Genomic DNA, 18144 nt, shown 5'->3' with positions numbered 1-18144 from the left:
ACAGCAGTGAAAATGGTGACTTGAAATCTATGACTTGAAATCTCTCCTCAGGGAGCTTCCATACCAGTGGGAGAGATATACAACAAAACAAAATTAAGTGTTAAAATGTGTTTTCTTACATAGTGTTGTGTTTTCAGGAGAAGCAATGAAGGAAGCCAGAGAGAGGACACAGTTGTGTATGTTGATAGGAGGGGAAGATTTCAAAATGAATGGCCTAGGATGTCTTCACTGAAAATGTGACACTTAAATAAAACCTCAAAGGATGACACAAGTCAGAGGAAGACTTCATGGTGAACTATTTGAATAAAGGAATATGGATACATCAGGAGACATCATTCAAGGCAAAGGAAACAGCAGTAAGGAATCCCAAGGTAGACAGTATCTTGTATGTCCTCAGAGGAGAGAGGTAAAGAGAATGACTGGGAGAAGGAGGAAGGGGAAGGGTTGAAGAGTTAGGCCAATCCTGGGATCTGAGCAGAAGACTGACAAGTCTTACTTTTTCCTAGAATCACTCTGGGTGCTATAAAGACAATAGTAGAAAATTAGAACAGTGGGCAATGACCATGTAGATGGTTTGGAATATAATGGAAGTTTTTCTCATCACTCGTGAGATTTAAGCAACAATTAGATTTAAGTACATTGCTTTGGCAAGAGTGTTTAGGATGGGCTAGATGAGGAATGGAGGCAGGTGGATCTGAGAGTTACTGTGGTTATCTAAGGGACAGGTAATGAGGACTTGTTCATTTTGCTCATTACTGATACCCAACACCCAGGACAGTTCCACATAATCCACTCATTGAATAAGCAAATAAATGAACTAATTTTGGAATGAGAGAAATATTTTAGGAGTAGGACAAGGACTTGACAAATGATTGATATTTGTTTTGAGAAAACTGAAAACCTGAAAATGACTCTGAGGTTTTAAGCTAACATTGCATAATCATATTGACCATTTTATGTTCAAGGTAATGGGCCTTTCTGGCATTGCATCATTTTATCCTTGAAAACCCTGTGCTGCAGGTGCCATCATCTACTAATTCTATAGATGAGACAAAATGGAGCTTAGGAGGGGGTTCAATAACTTCCCCTAAATCTGTTAGCTGTTAATGGTAGAGCCTAGATTCAAACCCAGAACTCTTCAGTTGCACAGCTTTCCTGTTTTTTATGAACCTGTCTTGGTGACTTGGAAATAACGTTATGAGCAGAAAGAGCAGCAAAACAGGTGTGAGAACTTATGCAAAGAAGAGGAGCAAAAGTTTAACATGGGTAGAATCTAATAATGTCAACATGAAACAGAAAAAAAAGTTTTCAAAAGTTGAAATGGATATCCAGAATTCAGAAAAAAAATACATGCATATAAATTCAGATTTTGGAGTCATATAATTAAAGTTTTAGAAATCTTATGATTAAAAAAGAAAAAATACAAGAAAAATGAAATGTCAGAAACTGTATTATGAAATGCTTGTGTGTACAGGCTAGGAAGAGAACGATGAGCTGATGAGAGAAGTGGAAATACTGTATTATCGAAATTGCTCTTTCCAACATCCATATTGAAATGTTCCCACATCAAAAAGTTTTTCAAGTTCGGTATGGTATATACTGCTGGAAAAGGAACATTTGCAGAGGTGAGAATAGAACAAGGGAAAAAAAATGTCAGAGTTGCCAGAAAGAAGAGAATTTCAATAACTGTATAGATATTATAGAGGATGCTTTAGAGCAAAGTATGGTCTGAGGAGAGTGAACTGACAAGAAGACAGATATTGACTATAAAAAATACAGGTATTTTTGTTAGCAGAGGTTTTCACAAAACGTCATTTACTTCATAAAGCATAGCAGAGAAGAAATCAAAGCAGATACAGAGATTTTGTCCTAACAATTTTATTATTGAATAGAAAAATATTCAATAGATTCTATAGGAGATTGGAGAACTTTCTTTACAGGTTTCTTAATCGATATCTACAGAGAGAGACAGAAACATATCCAATGTCAAAGCTAATAAAAGTCCAACCTAGACCAGATCTTCTTACTCTTAGACCTGTTCAAGTGCCAATAAACCACATTGTTTCTGCAAGGCAGAAGGGACTAATTGTAAAGTCAGTCTGGATAAAACTCTGCTCTGATAATAATTAATACGAGATTTGCCAGTTACAGGCAAATATTAATAACTTTGAAAGAAATACAGAAATATAGTATTACTATAATTTTAGATGAACCTAGTTATCTTATTAAAATATCGTTTTGTTAGCACATCAATCTATGTACTATAAAGAGTATGTTTTAACAAGTTCTGAAATATTAGTATTTTTAAAGAAAAGTTACATTTCTGGAAGAATATTTGGGAATGGACTAAATCTCATTTTAATCCTGACCTAAAAATGATTATAAATAAATCATAAGTGATAAATATTCCACTTGAAAATTATCATATGTTTACAAATGTTCTATAATATATAGTGCATTCAGTTTCATAGCCTAATGTGAATGTGTGTACAAGCAAAAATAATGAAATACATTAGAACCATAAATAGCCACTTGGACATGAAATTTTAGAGATGAAGGAACATTTATAAATTTTGAGCTCAGAAAAATGGTTCAGTACTATTCATATAACATGTTCATAGCAGGTAAACATATTGGGAAACACTTAAAGAGCTAAATAGTGTGTATTCGTATCATTTTGTGTAATTAAATTTTTCTAAAAAAGTTTATTTAATATCATTTAAAATATTATTTTAATTGACAAATAATAATTGTATATATTCATAGGGCACATAGTCACATTTTGGAATATATAATGTACAGTGAACAGATCGGGGTAATGAGTATATCTATGATTTCACACATTTATCATTTCTTTCTGTTGGAAATGTTCAATATCCTCCTTCTAGTTATTTGAAACTATATAATATTTTATTGTTAACTGTAGCTATCCTGCAGTATAAAACACTAGCACGTACTCCTCCTCTCTAACTGTAATTTTGTGTCTTTTAACAAATCCTTTCTACATCTATATGATCAAGGATGAAGAAAATCTTTCTAATCACAAATTGAATTGTGAAAATAGGATTATCAAATTGTAACAATTGTTACCATGGTAATGCCAAGGCCGCTATCATTTGGTGGGGAGCAGCTACAAACTTGTAGCTCATCAGAGCAATATTTTGAACTTAAAAGAAATTTTTAAACCCAAAAACAATGGCCAGCTACTTAAGCTACAAAGATCTTGTTGTCTCTATTCACAGCTTAACCATTTTTTTGTGTAGCATCTCAAATGATTTCATATTTTGCAAATGGCCTACATAAAGAGAAGATATTCAGATATTTTGTGGTTTCAAATATTATATTTATGTAAACTACAACGTTATGCAATTATACCCCTATTTACTATCCAGATAAATTTTTGTTTCAACTTTGTACAAAAGATTTCAGAGATTATTTACAAACTCATTCAAAGTTTATGTATTAACAATAGGTGTGTAAAAATATATTTATTTGAAAATATTTCTCTAAATTCTACCTCAAATTTTACAAGTGATTATTTATTGATTTTGGCTATATCCTAATCTGATGAGGCTAAATAAATCCAGTATATTTTAAAGCAATTACTTACTCTGAATTAGGAGCAGGATGGCTCCTTATTTTATTTGCCTAATATTACATGTCTCCAGAGAATTCTTCAGCTTCTAGAGCTTTATGACACCTAAAATGGTAACATATACCAGTTTTCTCTGTATTAGGATCCTCTATTCAAAATATGAAATCCAAGTCAATACCATGAAATTAAGTAGGATTACATTGAAGAAAACCAACATTAACTCTATATTTTAGAGATTTTTATAAGTATACCAGAAGGCAAATATTTTGGTCAATTGTGTATTCTGGTTATTGGAGAACTAATTCCTAAATCCTACAGTCATTTTATTTATTTCTACTTGATGTGTATACATATATGAATATATTTTGGTACATAAAATATTTCTTAGTGTATGTAGTATATATAGTATATTTTACCTTTTATTTATATTTATTATTATAGTTTCCTGCTTCAAATCTTAGCCTTACTATTTTGAAGAAAATTAAACTTTTACTCCTATAACTCTGGATCTACGAAGGCTCAGAGTACATCATTTTCAATATCAGCAGTCACTCACAGTATTGTAGGTGTTGAATGTAAGTTAACGAACACTCCATAATGTAGTGTGGTTTCTAGAACAAAATATTATACCTAGGATTCTCCTCTTGGATCTGGACGTTCTTTCACTGGGTTTGCCAAATCCTTAATCACGCACTACATGTTTTTCATGGGCCAGACACTTTTCTAAGTTCTTGATATTTATAAATCTAATATAGTCCTCATAACCAACCTACAAGTTAAAAATAAATAATATCTCCTTTCAAAAGATGAAGACAGGGAGCTGCCAAAAGATTAAGGAAGGTCCCGAAGTCACACACTAGGGCGAGACAAAGGAGCTTTACTTCAGCGTTCTAGTTCACAGACTAAAATCGTGCTTCCTTGTTGGTTTGGTTTGGCTGATCTCAGTTCTCTTGCTGTTTTGTATTTTCGTTTTTGCTTTTCCCCTGCTCCTCGAGTGCCGACCCAGTGAGTGCCTACTCGTTGATTTTAAGACCCAGTTTAACTGGCACGTTGTCTAAGATTTTCTTCCCTCCTCACCAAGTTTGAGTCCCCGGCTCCTCGGCTGTACACTTGCACCACTTTCTAAACAGTTCCACTACTGCATGTACTACCCAGCACAGCACTGAGTTGCTTAACGTTTTCCTCCAAAAAGGTTATACTTTACCGCAAGGTAAAATCATGTGATCTCTAAGAGTAAAAATTCTCCGTGTAACTGCAGACTCTAGTGTAGTGCTGGAAATACATACTTGCAGAGGCAGATCTATAAAAATATAATACTAGTTGGGGCCGGGCGCGGTGGCTCACGCCTGTAATCCCGGCACTTTGGGAGGCCGAGGCGGGTGGATCATGAGGTCAGGAGATCGAGACCATCCTGGATAACACAGTGAAACCCCGTCTCTACTAAAAATACAAAAAATTAGCCGGGCGTGGTGGTGGGCACCTGTAGTCCCAGCTACTCGGGAGGCTGAGGCAGGAGAATGGTGTGAACCCGGGAAGCGGAGCTTGCAGTGAGCCGAGATCGTGCCACAGCACTCCAGCCTGGGTGACACAGCGAGACTCTGTCTCAAAAAAAAAATAAAAAAAAAATAAAAAATAAAAAATAAAAAAAAATAAAAATAAAAAAATAAAAATATAATACTAGTTGGGTACAATTAGGAATCATGGGAACTCTGGTAAGCTGGAGAGTGCATTAAAGGTCAGAAGAAACTCCACTTTAATTTTTAATAAGCTCTGCGGCTCAAATGTATCCATCCATTTTTGTCTTCTAAGCTAGCATAATATCTGGCAGGCGTCACCCAGTCAATGTTTACTACACCAATGAAAGAGGAATATTGTATTTTAATATTTCCAATAAAAAGAATAAAATGAAATGGGTAAACGTTTAAACATATATTATGGGCTGAATCATATACCCCCAAAATTCATACTTTGAAGTTCTAACCCTCAGGATCTCAGGATGGGAGTATATTTGGAGAGAAGATCTGTAAAGAGGTAATTAAATGAAAATGAAGTTATTATTGTGAGCTCTAATTCGATACTACGGAGGCCTTATAAGAAGAGGAAATTTGGACACAGACATATATTGACGGAAGACAATGTGAAGAGACACGAGAAGACAGCCATTTATAAGCCAGAAAGAGAGGCTTGAAACAGATACTTCTCAACTCAAAGGTATCTCAAAGGTTTCCATATTTTGTAAATGGCCTACATAAAGAGAAGATATTCACAGAATATGTTATTTTGTGGTTTCAAATGTTATATTTACAAAAACTACAACTTTATGCAATTACACCTGTATTTCAAGGTTATCAGAGGAAGCAGTCCTGTCGATATGTTGATTTCACACTTCCAGCCTGTGAGAAAAATACTTGTTTTGTTTAAACCACCCAGTCTGTGGTCTTTAGTCACAGTATATGTAACAAAGAATATATCTTGTAACAATATTTATACAAAATTTAAATGTTTAATATTAAAATAAAGCTTATGTTTATAGGTAATTGGTTAATTGGTTACCCAGTTAATTGGTAGATATATTGTTCTCTGAAATGACTGATTCATTTGTTTTCATAGACTCACCTGGCAAACAACGAGTCTTGAAGAGCGTTAGGAAAAATAATTTAAAGTACTATCATCAGACCGGTCCAGAAATGTTAACATTTTTCTTTATCAGCTTCTCTTAGTAAGTGTTAAAAAAATAAGTAAAGGAAAGTGTGGCCTGATTTCAATAAGATATATAATATAAATCAAAGAAGCAGGTGCAGCTTTTAGGTAGTCATAAAATGGTTAAATAGTAAAACCTTGAGCTGCTACAGATAGAGGATGTTTAATACTGTTGCACAGGAAGTGTCTTAGGTTCAAATTTCTGAACGAGGTACCTGTTTTCAGCTCAGATCTCATGTTGAAATTATACTTCCAAATGAGCTGAACTGGGTTTAAAATTTGTTTTCCAGTATTAAATCTCAATGAAAAATGGCAGGGCTACTGAACAAAGGAAGACGTACTAATAATAAATTGCAGATCATAATGGACACAATTAATGCCTCCTTAGTAACCAGTTGTTTAAAATAGAGTACTTACAGTAACTTAGTTTTAAAAAATAGATAATGTGAAAAAATATTGCAAATGAAAGCAAGGGTTCTGTTTTGGAATAAAAAGAATTTGTCAAGGGAGCAATACAGAACTCAAAGTAACGTTCAGGAAACGAGGAATTTTCAGGAAGAGAAAAGTGGCTTAGACTAGAGCTAGGTCTCTTAGTATAGTTTTCTTGTTTTTTGTTTTGAGACGGAGTCTTGCTCTGTCACCAGGCTGCAGTACAGTGGTGCAATCTTGGCTCACTGCAACCTCCGCCTCCTGGGTTCAAGCAATTCTCCTGCCTCAGCCTCCCAAGTAGATGGGACGACAGGTGCGCCCCACCGTGCCCAGCTAATTTTTGTATTTTTAGTAGAGATGGGGTTTCACCCTATTGTCCAGGATGGTCTCGATCTCTTGACCTCGTGATCCACCTGCCTTGGCCTCCCAAAGTGCTGGGATTACAGACGTGAGCCACCGTGCCCAGTCTCTTAGTATAGTTTTCAACATTATATTAGGATTGAAGAATTGGACATTAATACTAATGAAATGAAGGTTTGGACTCTAATACTAGAATCCCACTTAATGTCAATTATTGTCTAAGGTATACATCTCATTTCATAAGTTAAGGACAATCCTTCCCATTTAGTCCTCTTCATACTCCTGAGAAAGACTAAAATTTATTCATTTCAGAAATGTTTTCTAAACTTTCTACATAAACTGGAATCCATTTAACTCTAGGTATTACACTCCAGGCACAGGCGTCTAGTCTAGATAGCACATGAGAGAAGCACTTACTATAGTCTTATACTTAACTCACTCAAAAGGATTTCTTGAGGGCCTAGTATGAACCATACACTTTTCAAAACTGGTGATAGAGGCTGTTAGATAAACAAATAGCAGTCTTAAGTTTCATGGAACCTACTTTTAAGGAGGAAAAAGAGAACAGATAGTGAAGAATGAAGGAGGGTAGAGGGACACAGTGGTCAAGGATCACAGCTCTGATAAATTGTCATGGGCAGAGGTGTGAATGATGTGAAGAAGAAAATCATTTATTAAGATGTGAAAGATCAACTGAAGAAGGAGCAGGTTTGGTGAAAGAATATAGAAGTATCTTGGATATATTAGTTAGAAGTGAAGTTTGTAATAGCACCTGTTATGAGTCTGGAATTTAGGAGCATGATGAAGTCAAGGATATAATATAAGGACGGTCAATATGTAGATGGTGATATTGGCTAGGAAAAGATTGTACAGAGAATAGAAGGAATTTGAAGAATGAGTTCTAGAATTTTTCATTTATTAGAAATCAAGAATTTTTGGGAGAATCTAGGAAAGAGCTTAAGAAAAAGTGTCCAGTAAAGCAAGAGAACTATGAAAATAGTATGCTGACACCAAATGAAGAAGTTTCTGAATAAAAGTCGATGATGAAAAGAAGAAAAGTCAGTAAGCACTCCCAAATACTTCTGCAAGATGAGCAAGGTGACGGTTGACGACTGAGCCACAGCGTTTGGCAACATGGGTGTCATTCACGTGCCTATGATAGAACAAGATCGTAGCTGACTTATTTTTATCTGTATATGTTTCATCTATGTTTCTTCAATAACATTTTATTGAGGAAGTATTATGCGTGGGTATTAAAGGGGGAATTACAAACAAGAATGTATCAATTTATTGTCATCATGAAAATCATTAAATCACAAAATAAATAAAAACAAAATTCTGCCTACTAGTTTTCTTTTATATTATTGGAATAAAGTCACTTGTTATATATTGCCCATTAAAATCCTGAATTTTTTTCAGATTACTTGTTTCTGTTTAGGAGATACCAGTTACACACTTTAAAATATATGTAGAATTGTCAAAGAAAGCAGGTTTGTGGTGCTAAGAGATTTTTAGTGTTAATTAATATATAATATACATTTATTTCACTGAAGTCAAGAGAGTTGTTATATTACATTTCTCAAGCCCAACGCAGCCTCTGAAGTGTTCCTACAAAGCTATGTCATGGCCAATTATCTCAGATAAGTGTTTATGGTGACAAGCCTACTGTTTAATTTAAACTTTTCATACACATGCTTGTATACATACACACACTCTCGCACATCATGTAAATCAACAAATATTTTCTACAGTATTTACCAGTTAAATTTAAGAACACATAGTCTTTTAAAACAAAGGGACATTTTTAGAATCACACTGATATTCATCGGCTCAAATTTATTTTTTAATTTAAATTAACATATTTTTTATATTTGCAACAGTGCAAGTCACTTTACTAGCATTTATCTGTCTTATTCAATCCAATAAGTATATTGTAAATATATGTCAATTATTTATTAATACACATTAAATAAGATAAATTAATTACATAATACATGTATAGCTTTATACATTTATGAATAATATATAAATAGTATTAAATGCATAGATATATACATTTATTTATAATGTATATTATTTATTAATATTTATTAATTTATTAATGAATACTAATAAATCGGTAATGTAGACTCATATATAAAATACATTCATAAATAAATATTAATTACTTATTAATATACATTAAGCATATTATAAATATGTTTGCTTTTCAAAAACACAAATTTGATGTAATAAGAAAGGGCTTTTATACAGTAATTCAACAAAGGTAGGATATGAACATAAAAATATTCGTGAGGATAAAAATTAAAGTCTGTAGTACTCTGAAAGAGTAAATTCTACATATAAAGTGAGAATCTGAACTATATACTACTATTAAGTTCAATACACTTTTATAATTAAAATAAATCTGAAATAAAAATTTATTTTATTAGAAGACGAAACATAAAAGCAGTCATCATTTTGCATGGCACACAACTCAGCAATATAAAATGGGCACACAGTAAATTAAAGATTAAAAACATATGCCAGGCGACGCAAAAATCAACAAATTCAATCAACAGGTGCATAACGTATCATTTCCTTGGTTTAAAAGTCTTTGAAATGCTATATTTCTACATAATGGAATTTCCTATAGAATTCCCAATTCACAACATGTTTTTCTATTGTCATTTACCTAAACACTGAATGTACTGTGGCATCAGTACTAGTAGCCCAAAAAAAACTGTAAAAAGCACCAGCTGGCTGTATTCAACATGGCACTTGTCCAGGTCTCAAATGTCTTATTTATATACAATGGAATTCTGCCAGCTGTTTAATATTTAGGGCTAATAAATGTAATTGGCAGTACTATACAAGCACAACTAATAAACATCAGAAAATACTTCTCAATGTGAAGTTTGAGTTGTTCTCATTTCACAGAGTGAAATTCGTGACAGTGGAAAGTGAATTGAAGCCGTTTTGACTTTGAAATAATTTTTAAGAATTAAAGAAAAAAAAGGTTAACAAAGCTATAGGTGAGTTGTAAACTTACTATCTTATTTATATTTTTTTAAACCAGGGACATGTATTGATAGTTAAAGATTGTATCATTATAAAAATGAACAGAGGTATTTAAACAGGTCCCTGGACCTCAAAGACAAGGTAAAGGGTGTTAGATCTAGAGGAAGTTACAATATAATATCAAGATGGATTAATATATCATGATAATGCAGTGAAATTTTACCAAAAGAAGTCTATATGAAAAATAAGGTGGACTCACTAACTGCGAATTATGAATGTAAGACTGTAATTTAGGTTTCATCTCTAGAAACAAACAGTAGACATGTACCACTTGATGAAAGAAAGAATGAATGGGAGAGAGAGAGAAAGAAGAAAAAAAGAGAAAGAATGAGAAGAGAGAGAGAGAAAGAAAAAAGAGAAAGTAAAAAGAAGGAAGAAAGAAAAAAATGAATCTTCTTGCAAACAAAATAAGCATTATTTGTAATATGCATTAAATTTGAGTAATAGACAATGAGGGGCTATTCCTCTCAAAATATCACTTTTCAAAAGACAACATTCCACTACTGAACCATTTATCCCTCTAAATCCTGTTGCTTGTCCCTAAAAATGACCACACCCCTGGGTATAATAGAATGTTAAACCTAAATCATCATTTGTGTAAATGCAAATATGTGAACCAAGAAGGCTCTGACAGTAGACAAAGTAGAAGGGGAGAGCTGTGTGGAAATTGTGAGGATGCATGTGAAATGAAAAGCGAGAGGGTAGAACTGAAGGAACAAAACACATTCCTCCAATCCCACCTACTTCACATTTTTGCCAAGTTTAAGCCCTAGAGAAGATACAAAAGACAGTCCTCTAGCCAGTAGTGAAAAACGTAGAGGAGGACCAGGGAATTGAACAAGTAAGAAAATTGGATTTTAATTCTTGTTTTCACAATATCTGTTGGTATCTGTTAAATTACTTAGCTTTCCTGAGATCTATTTTCTCAACTACTAAATATATTAATGTATCAAATATAATTTCCTTTCTACATAAGTAGCCAATAAAATGCTTAATTCAGCCCCAACACGTGCTGGAGTACCCACCAGAGAGTTCAACATGTATGTAGGGGACAGCAAAGTCACCAAACTTTTTTTTTCTAATTTCTAAAATCTAAAATGGTGTTTGATATTTTAAAAGAACATAAATAAATGTTTGAAAAGGAGAAAAGCTAGAACTTTGCTGGACGTTGTTACAATTATATTACTGATGCTGCTTTATAATCTGTAGCTAATTCCCAGTTCCCAAAAAGTGACAGCTACTTCTTGAGCCATTAAACAAAGTATAAAGAGTTATAAAATTCTAGATTTCTGCTCATAAAGCAAAAGGAACATAGTCTTTTAAAAATCATCATGTTAATAGAAAAGGCTTAGAATGCATCTGTTTTCATTAAAAAATAGTTTCTTTATTAAATCACCTTAATATAAAGTTGGAGGCCATGTGTGTGTGTGTGTGTGTGTGTGTGTAGGGAGTACTTCAGAACTTTAGGCAATAATTATTAAGACCCTAAGTGATAGAGAGGAAGGTGAGGCAAAAGGTGATTTATAAAGGTCCCGTGGGTTTACCATACCTTCTAATCAGGATAATATTGACATATCTTTGGGTATTTGGTAGGGTGATGTAGCAAGAGGAGATTTAATTGCAGCCATGAGAAAAGACCAAATCTTACAGATCTCACCCAAAGCACCATCCAGGACTATGCATAATAGAATAAACCTCTTAGGAGCTCAATGAAGCATGTGAGACAGCAGGAAGAGATTGGGAATTCATCCATCCTTGTGCAGTCCATTTTAAAATTTATATTTAATTTCAATTGTGTGTACAATATATAGAAAGGTACATGTAGAAATTTAATAACTAAATCGATAGCTATCTATGAATATACATGTAGTAGGAACTCAATAATTATTTTAACTATCAGAGTACATCATCAAAAGTTTTGGATGGTTTTAAATTATACTGGAACTCTGACTTCAAGGATTACCTCTCCGAGTCTTCAAATTAAAGTCACATTTGTAATCAGTTTTCCTTTCATCTTAAAAAATGTCTGACATTCTGACAAGTTTCAATGTCTGCTTTGTGTAATTCAGTGGAAATAATAAGCTATTTATTGTAGATAATTTTCATTCAAAATATTTTAGAAACAATGTAATATATACCATGTGATTCTGAAAACCAGTAATGAATAGATTTTTATATTACTTAGAGGGAGTTTTGATTTTTTTTTAATGTTCTCTTTCAAAGGAGTGTGAGAGACATCATAGTTCCCTGACATTGGTACAGATGTACAAAGATATGCTAAGTTTTTGTTTATTATACCTCAACTTTTACATACATAGACTATTTCCAGGTAAAGCAAAAGAAGTACACACATGCCTATGCATGCACCACACAAATTACCAATAATTAGAAAAACCTATTTCATTTAAGTTATACTTTCTCTGTTCAAAATTTATGTATGGATTGATCTTTTTTTCAATATTTTCCTTTTCATGACATAATGTAAGGCATACCTTTTGTAAATTCTCCATTAAAGTGAATAGAAATCTATGTGTACTATACGGAAAATCAATTGAGAATCTATTCAGACTATAAAATTTCCTACACCAAGCTATCAATGCATTCCTACCTCTTATTTTTAAAGGACACTCTGATGTATTTAAACTTCAGTGACTAGGCTACTCTCCACAATGAATAGCCATATTTTCTGTACTGTACAGACTATACCATTAGCAATTATACATTCCCAGACTGATCTTTTACAGATGTCAAGGAAATCTGATGAAAGGACACACTCAGCATGGAGGCATGGTTGGGGCTATAAAGTGGCACCACTGGGTACAGCATGTCCTTGTTATAGGAAATAAAGAGTGGTATAAAACCAGTATTTATTTTTCAATGAAAGGAGAAAAAACCAATTAAAGTCATAAAGAAGAGAAGAGAAGGATAAAGGGGAAAAATAAAGGAAAATTTATGATAGTATGGTCATCAAATAAGAGGAAAACCATAGTAAAAAAAAAAGAGCTAACAGATAAGTAAGGATGAAAATAATTATCATTGGTCAAATGCTATCTAAAGTGCTCACTGTTGCCTAAGATGTTTACATGAAATATTTCATCAGCCTTCCCAGCTACCCTTAAAAAAGGTACTAGCATTTTGCCAAGGAATAATGATTCAAATAATTGAAAACCATTTCCTACTTTGAAGACTTTCACTCAATTAGCATGCTTGACAGGCCAGCTTTCTGAGCATGCAATCTGTGTAGTTTCCTAGGGCTCTCTGCTTAGATTTAACGATCTGCTGCCACAATCTTAAAGTTGTTAGTTTTTGAACAAGGTATTTCAAAAATACCCTATACCCCCAGATTATGGAGCTGGTCTTGATATCTCATAATTCTGAAGGACAAGATTTATGGCATACTTACTGACTGCATATGGCACTAATAATACAAAAGCTCAAATTTAAAACACCACGGTATTAAGTATATCTCTCTCCACTACCATCTCCATTACATTGTCTTTTATTTATTTTTCTGTTTATTTGGCTGCATCACCTTCTGAGGTTGTCATTGACTACCTATTAAACAGGTCTATTTGAATGTCTGCCTGGCTTCTCAAATATTTTAATCAGTGTACAAAACTGAGCTATGTGACAAAATATATAATTGATGTATTTTGCTGTAAGAAAAAAAATCAGTAGAAGTTAAAAGAATTAAACTCTATGGTAGTATTCATTTATTTAATATATCTGTCATTTTTGCTCAACTGGAAATTAACTCAGAAATTCTTCTGTGGTCTTCAACATGCCTATTACAATTTTGAAAACAAGGCAGAAAACCAATGAACACCAATAAATTCACTGAAATGCTCAAAAAGTAAACTTCAATATAAAAGAAACAGGTAGAATACAAAAGTCATTTAAATAAAACCAGGAGATTACTTAAGTCTGTCAAACTCAAATTACATAATTACAGTATGAGTGTTTTTGTTTACATAAAAAGAAACATTTTCAAAACTATGAAAATAAATTTTCATACTATGTGTTAGAGTATGGAAAATATCCCATTTAAAGGGGTTTATCAGTCACTTGGTTTATCAACATCTTGTCCAAAAGGCTGTGACAAAATCTCTTTTTTTCCAACTCTCTGGAAATTATTTTAGCTCCTCCTATACAAGCAAGTCTTAGCAAATTACACAAACTAAACTTGCCAGAGTAGTCCCATATGCACTTCACTTACAAAAAAGTTTTTATTTTATGTGAAGTACAGGTCTGCCACCTCAGAGTTTCATGGAAATAAGTCTATTTTTTTCCTTAAAAAATAACGACAGAGAAAAATAAATGACAAAGCTGGAGTCAAGGAATTTTGGAAACAGTCCAATTGTTTTATCAGCTGCACCACAAGGCAAGCAAACCTTAACCTTCTATGGCCTTATAACGCTACTAAACTGCTGCCCTTATACTTTGCATTTTGCATATATAAGGAAATGCTCCTCAGTTTAATATGTTGATTACTGTAAAGTAAGCATAATGTCAAAAGAATATTTGACCCAATGCATCATAATGCTGTGGCTTTCTAACCAGAGTTCCTGTCACATGCCAGTCAGTAAATATACACACCATAAATTTAAGAGAATGGTTTCATCTTTCTCTTTAGGGAATTGAATACACACAGACTTGAAAATCAAGAGAAACTAACTTCTGACTCTGTTTATGGTATAGTGGGTAACTTACTTTAAAAAAAAAATCAGATTTGGAATTGCATAAAGGACAATGCCTAAATATTTCCACATTCAAGCCTGGTCTATTTAAGATATCTTAGATGTATAGCAGGTAAGAAAGTTTCATGAAAAAAAAATTAATGTAGAGCTGTTTTGACATCATTTAATTGGCACACTATGCATTTGTAGATTTTTAGGGAAGAAATTTATGCTGTTGTAGAAAAACATGGAAACAAATAGAACAGGTTTTCTAAACACCCTCAACTACAGATTACAGCATTTTGTTTTAACCTTTTATAACAGAAATTGATATGAATATACGAACTGCACTTGAGTTGTATTTCTGCATATTTAAACATTTAAATTACTTAGCCTCTAAGTCTCAGGGCATTGAAAAAAAAAAAACCCTGCTCTCAGTGAGACACTGATTTCATGCTGTGACAAGCTCAAAAATGAAAACAACTATACACATGAGAGGGTTTTTCACCAAACCGCAGCACTAAGCACAAATGAAACCCTGCTGGAAACATGTATCTACAAGTGTGAGTATGTTTGACTTGGTAACATGCATTTGTGACTTTATGTGTTAATAGGAAAAAGTGAAAAAGGAGCTAGACAAGGATTTCATTGTCCACATTTTTTGAAGATCTTTTTTTTTTTTTACAGACTTTAAAAATATTGGCAACATTTGAACATAACACTTAGCATTGGGCTCAAAGGCTGTCTTCACTACAGTTAACCACACAGTTCCCTGCTCTGCCCCAACAGTGACCTCAATCTAAGCAAAAAAGATGAGAGAAGATTCAAACTTTATGCTTGTATTCCCCTTGGACTGGTCTGGACCAAAGATCATAAAGAGACTGGCTATGAATCATGATTTATTTCTTATTAGATGATGGAGTAAGTATCCTATTATATGAAAAATAAAGGCAAATGGTGGTAACTAATTATAAAATTTCCCCTCCTTTTTAAAGAAATTAGACTGGTTTAAAACCCCTTCTCTGATAACTGTCTATACTCCATTCCCATGTGATTTTTGAGAGAGGAATAAGAGATATCAGAGATCAGTATAACAGTAGGAAAAGCACTAGAAAAAGACATATTAATTAGTCTTCCAAATAAATTCCATCTCAAATATAATTTCACAATACTTGAATCTTTGGCAAACATAAAAATGCACATGAAACAATTCAACATTGCAAGAAACACAAATAACACTACTCAAATGGTTCATTAGGTATAAAGAAATTATTTTATTCAAGTAAAAAAAGAAAAATGAAAATTTTTATAAAATATAAGCGATGTAGTTTGTACCATTTTGCTTTTAGAAAAACATCCCACATTAATAATATAATATACATCTAGTTTTTATACCACAAACATTTATTGACTTTGACTACCTTATTATGATTTAATACACAATGGATAAAAGCAATAAAATTGTGACTTTAAACATACAGAAAAGGTTATTCTCAAGATTCAGATGCTAGTTATAAGCAATAACTGATATAAAACACTTTTCTTTTACCCATAAAAATAAAATATAAATTTCTTCTGTGGCTCAACAAATAGAAGTTATGAACTCAAAATGCTTTAAAAATAGAGGATTCTTTATAACAGTACTGAAAATATTATTATTTTAGTTAATACATTATATTATTCAGAATTAATAATAAAACAGAAAAGGTTTTATAATATAATTTTCAGTGCATCTAAAACATCTAAACAATATCTGCTCCAATCCACAAACTTCATAGATAATGTACTATCTACAATAATAAATAATGGATTCACAGGAGCTATTATTCCCCAAGGACTAAAAATTCAGAACAAGAATTTCTTTCAAAACAGTTGGTACATCTTTGCTATGACATATAACTCCACAGCCAGACTCCTATTTCTAATTCCTTCCTCAACAATAATGTATGTGTAATTATACGTATGCTAACAGCATTTCTTTATACCTTAGTTCCATCTTTGCACAAATGGAATAAAGGAATATCAACATGGAAATCAAAATTATATTTAGAAGATATAATAACATAAAAATGACTTGAAATTATTTACTATTCTATCTATTTATCTATTGGCTACATATGTCTACATATGTCTCTTGATTATAAGCCCTTAAAATGTCATTTATTCCTAGTAAATATTTGTTTATGAATCATCATGCCAGGGGAACTGCACCTTGAAAAAGTTCAGTAGAATAATTGTAATCAATACTTTAAGATTATCCACAAAGAAGATAAAAATTTCAGTGGTAAAACCCAAAATAAAAATGTAAATGTACAAATAGATACGAATTTAGTTCACCCCTTGGGACTTTCCTCTAATACTTTGGTTCCTTTGGAGGATATTATGTTCATTATCATTAGACATTATATTTTTGCTTTGTGACTCAGTCTTCTTTGGAAAAATCTGAGTGTAGTAAATCAATCTATCAATATTTAATTGAATAGCACAGTATTTAAATAGGAGAGAAATAAAACGAGTGAGGGAAAGAGAGGTAGAAGAAGAGGAAATAAAGCAGGCATCAAAAACAGTGAATGCAAATATAAAACACATCAAATGTTGTCAGGACTACAGTTGAAATTACCCACAGGAGATGTACAGAGTGATTTGATAAAACAGTGCATTTAATTAGCAACCACTAATTTGAACTAACAACTTGAAGATTTGCTATCCTTTACATTTTCTGGCAATTTGAGTGGCTTTTCAAAACCCTTTCTAACAAACTAAACCTTAAGGCTAATTGATAATTTCAAAAATTTTTAAAAAATGAAACCTAAAAGAGAAAGGAAGTAACCCTTCACATCTGCCGTGTGCTGTCAGCCTATGTCAGTCTTTGAAGTTGTTTACTGAAATCTTACCAATGGGAGAGGGAACATCAAATCAGAAGAGAGAAGGCAGATGTATGAGAGAGAAATCTTTTTTCACAGTTACAGTCCCAAATGTGGACAGGCAATCCAAGACCTCAGACTTGTGGTCGCTCTGGATGTCCCCCAGAGATTTTAACTCTCAATTGTCAGTGCACACCAAGGCATGCACAACACCCAGACAAGTGTCCTTTTGCAGATCTGATGTAAAGAATTGCTGGCAGGTAGCTAACCAGCATTCTGTCCATGCTTAGAGGTAAAAGTTTTTGTTAAGATGTGGAATCAGATATAAGAAGAAAAACTACTCTTATAATATTTAGGAAATTTCAAATGATTACGAGAAGTGATAAAACTCACACACACATACGCGCTCGCACACACACACACATGCAGACTGAACCCTTTATGCTATGCTACATATAAG

At 32.9% G+C, this 18144-nt stretch overlaps 1 protein-coding gene across 2 annotated transcripts in view; it reads right to left on the bottom strand.

Annotated features, from left to right (window-relative positions):
* EPHA3 (EPH receptor A3) overlaps nt 1–18144 on the bottom strand; it is a 358721-nt gene that overhangs the window by 272314 nt on the left and 68263 nt on the right. The window lies entirely within an intron of this gene.

Source organism: Gorilla gorilla, chromosome 2 (assembly GCF_029281585.2).
Source record: "Gorilla gorilla gorilla isolate KB3781 chromosome 2, NHGRI_mGorGor1-v2.1_pri, whole genome shotgun sequence".
Classification (NCBI taxonomy): Eukaryota; Metazoa; Chordata; class Mammalia; order Primates; family Hominidae; genus Gorilla; species Gorilla gorilla.
Note: the sequence above shows the minus strand (reverse complement) of the source record. Positions and strands in the feature narration are given on the sequence as shown.